Raw genomic sequence first — 4,407 nt, 5'->3', positions numbered from 1 at the left:
AGATTAAATTATCTCTTTTGTTGTAAAGTTTTGTTTTCAATCGACCCTTATTGTCAATTTCTAAATGTAAGTCAAGATATGAGGTCGAAATAACTGTATCTGTTGTATCTTTTATTTCTCGTTCGATGGGATAGATGCGTTCGACAAAGTAACCAAATTTTAAATTAATTAGTGAAAGAACATCATCTTTAAAGCGGAAAGTAGAGTTAAAGGTTATAGCTAATTTCTTATCTTTCTTCCTAAGAAGTACCTGCATGTAAGTTATAATTATATCTATAAGGTATAGGAAACGGTGTGGTAGGAGTGCCGATAAGACAACTCTCCATTAAAATAATAATTATAAAGTAAACCGTTATAGGTTAAGGTACGACCTTCAAGACGGACCCTTGGCTTATACCGAACAGCAAGCTATAAATGCCCCAAAATATCAGTAATGTAAAACTAATCAAACCGGAAAACCAATGTTCTAATCTATACAAAACGAGAAACACGCTTAAACAACTACACATTAATCTGTTTTCAAACTTTCGACCTCAAAACAACTGCGGCCTATTGAAAAACTTTGAAAAAACGACAACATGTTGTAATGTCGTGGAAAGGTAATAAGACAATACATAAGATGTTTATTAACCTGCCCACTGAGTAACCTTTTCATTTTCGTATTTTGTATTCGAAAAATTCACCACTCGATTAACAAACGGAGCGCTCCCATCTTATCAGTACATGCAGTTTAGAAAGAAAGTGTTATAATGATAAACCGCTAGTGCAACCAAATAAGGATTTTGAACATGAGACCGACAGACTGTTTTTTCATCAATATCTAAAAAAAATTAAAAATAGACAAAATTCATTCTGCAAAACAGATTCTGTTAACAAACCTTTTGTGAGGGATATTTAATTTCGCGTTTTGCTTTTTTCTAGTTTATTTCGCGGCTATCTAATTTCATAATTTAACCTTATTTAGTTTACTTGGAAAGACCAAAGTTTAACATAAAAGAGACGATTTAAATTTACATTCTTGAAAAACGTGTGGCGCTAAAACGACTGAAAAGTACTGATGGCACCCACTTGAAATCAATTTTTGATGTCAAATTATGAGGACACAGTTTATAAAGTCGGATTTTTGCATGCATTTTAATTTGTTTTGTCATAAATGGCTATTTGTGAAAAAAGAAACCAAATGACCTGAAAAAACATACTTCAAACATGTGCGTTGTAAGATTTTTAATAAATTTGCTAGATTACATGAAACAATAATTAGCAACATGATTTGGTAAAATTATAAAATCAACACCGTAATTATTTGTCCATTGTTGTCTACAGCTATAAAATATATTCAGCTTCAAGGTGGAGTCCAGAAGAGAGTTCTAAAGTACACGATGTTAGAAGTTCAACAACTTTGTTTTTTTTTTATATTGTTAAAGTTTTATACGATTACTACATATATGTCTCTACAAGTGACCAAAATATTCCAGAAACTAACAACTATAGGTAATCGTACAACCTTCAACAATGAGAAAATCCCATACCGCATGGTCAGCTATAAAAGGCCCTGGCATGACAATGTAAAACAATTCAAACGCGAAAATTAACTGCCTAATTTATGTATAGAACCCATTTGTAATCGATCCGTACTATGCCTTGTCCCCAGCATTTCATTTGGACACACTATAAATAGAGTGTTAATCAAATAAAAACATAGTTAATACATATACATTAGAAATATAAACAACATGTAATACCAATAATTTTGTATTGTTTGTAAATTAATTAAAACCTGTTTTTCACTTCAGCTTATTAATATTTTATTTATTATCAGTTTTTAAATAAGATAGTATTAGGGCTTTTCTTATATCAACGAGCTATATTGTCTTATATCAACGAGTTGCATTGTGGGAAATTTCACATGAATGTTAGCATTTGTACGAAGAAAGGCAGATTTCTCGGTATAAAGTAATGATTCTTTTCTTAAAACAGGGTGACATTTAACACGACATACGTCTGGTGTATAATTTTAAAGAGTTATTTTATGTAATAACAAGCAAGCAAACGAGAAAATTGAATTATTAAATAAATTAAACATAAATGCACGCTGTATCATTTGTAGATGTACAAATTCTATCAACATCATGTAGCATATTCAGGGGAATGCAATTGAGATGAATTCAATTTGTATCCGCCTAAAGAGAAGGAAAATATATCTGCCTAATGAAACGGAAAATATATCCGCCTAATGAAACGGAAAATCTATCCGCCTTTGAAAAAAAAATCCGCCTTAGAATATGAAAAGAAAATCCGCCTTTAGAATATGATAAAATTCTGCCTTCTAGTGAATGAAAGCATTTTTTCATTCCAAACATTCAGGTTTTTACCACTTCCATGCCTTCTTGCGATGAAAAACTAGGTCTTCATACAATAAAATGCTAAAATTGTTATCAAACTTGATCGAATGTATTTAAGCAACTACAAATTACTATACATTTTTAGTTCTTCACTATTTCTTTATTTTCAGTTATAAGTCATATTTTAATGTTTTTTTCAGTGTTCTTTGAATATAAATTATTATCCCAAGTTCCTGAATTTCTTTCGTGCATAACTGGTTTGCTCTGTAACAGCGTCAATGATATGACCATCTTGCATGAATCTGTTGTGTTTTGTGCACCTGTGAAGCAGTAACATAACCTGAAAAAAAATGAGGGCATAAATTGAAATTACCATCATTGTTGGTTTAACTAAAAGGAATTTGACAAATTTCTCTATGTTATACAGGTAAATTGTGAGCTGCCTAAGTGAGGTGGGGTTTTCCTTCATTTTAACATATTGACTTGAATTTACTATTTTTACCATATATCATTCAATATACATTGTACAACAGCAACATCTAAAACTTGAAATTATAAGATTAAACTATGAAAAATAAGATGTTAAGCATGTTTTAAAGAGTAATTATATTTTAAGAAAAGAAACTTTGTAAAATCAAGGGCAGATAATTATAATGAATTTACTATGACCTGTTTTGGGGATTTTCTCAATAAAATAAGACCTGTGGGCTGTAACCCCTGTTTTCAATTTGCTAATTTTAAAGATATATATCATGTTTATATCAAAACAATATAACAGATGGTTTTACAACTTTTGATTTTTTTCAAAATGTTTTGAAAGTCCAATATGTGCAAAAATTACTTAAAAAGCATTCATAAGGATTTCTTTCATATAAAACTACTTACTCCAAGTCTGATTGAATGCGTCCATTCTTCAGTCCTATCAGAAAACAATTTTCTTTTGTTTCACTAGTTCTGAAATATAAAAAAATTGTCTCATTACAATTAAACAAAATAATTATTACATATTCTGTGCATGAAGTGTATAGGTTATTCTTTACTTTGATTAGAACATGTAGTATTGGTCTTTTATTTTACTTTAACATCATAGGCCCGCATTTACATGTACAAAATGTATGTCTTGCCATTTTAAAAATCTTAAATTTGATCCATAATCATGATAATTGAGTACACATGTACTAATTTTAAAAGATAACACTTTTTGATTTTTAGGAATAGATGTCTATATACATATTTAATTATTACAGTCATACAACAGATCTCCAATTTTGCCAAAACTACTATTAAATAATATCTTATAAAATAGATTGTCTTAAAGATATAAGTCTTGTGTCATACACAATACCACAGTAATTATGTACATGATGTAATTATGCAAAAATTGCATGGTCTTATATAGTTATTTTCTTGATCCTACATGGTACTTATATATGTCACAAGTTATTTGAAGGAAATAGCAGTTTCATAATGTTCAAAATGGTTGAAATAATGATATTCATAATTTCAACTTACCAGAAGATTCAATCCAAAATATATGAAAACATCAATCTTCACAAATCCATTAATAGTCATGTCATCAGAAGAATACAACTGCACTGTTTAATGTTAATAGAATACTTTGGCTCTTTTTAGTCCACAACTCTACATCCATGGTAATATTCATATTTTGGTCAAGATAAATAAGACATCTTTTCTTGTAATGTCTGCAAGTTCAAATTTTTAATCTGACCAGTGTTGGGGTTATTTTGAGAGTTGTTTGATTCCTTGAAATGTTTCCCTAATCATACTATTAATTACCTAAATCTTAAATATTTGATAAATATAATAATAAATAAATAATATTCATCTATTATTTTTATATTTTGGACTGTAGAAATTTAAGAGAAATGTACAAAGCAATGAGGTCTCCTTCATTAGGCCCCAACTCTTGAGTGTACATATCATTTCCTGTCCATTTCACAGAGGCAAATCGAAAACAGATGTGGGACCTACATAACATTTCTATCACTAACTGATAAGAAAGAGACTGCATGGAAATACTATATGACTTTTTGTGTATTATCAT

At 29.5% G+C, this 4,407-nt stretch overlaps 1 long non-coding RNA gene across 1 annotated transcript; it reads right to left on the bottom strand.

Annotated features, from left to right (window-relative positions):
• Positions 1-2,577: 2,577 nt before the first annotated feature.
• LOC134700255 (uncharacterized) lies at positions 2,578-4,129 on the bottom strand. Its single transcript, XR_010103825.1, has 3 exons — positions 3,855-4,129; positions 3,228-3,296; positions 2,578-2,682 (listed from the first exon to the last, which is right to left on the bottom strand). It is a non-coding gene; the product is annotated as an uncharacterized LOC134700255 (long non-coding RNA).
• Between the last annotated feature and the right edge of the window lie 278 nt (positions 4,130-4,407).

This window comes from Mytilus trossulus, unplaced genomic scaffold (genome assembly GCF_036588685.1).
Source record: "Mytilus trossulus isolate FHL-02 unplaced genomic scaffold, PNRI_Mtr1.1.1.hap1 h1tg000128l__unscaffolded, whole genome shotgun sequence".
Taxonomy (NCBI): domain Eukaryota; kingdom Metazoa; phylum Mollusca; class Bivalvia; order Mytilida; family Mytilidae; genus Mytilus; species Mytilus trossulus.
This window is presented reverse-complemented; position numbering and strand designations above follow the sequence as displayed.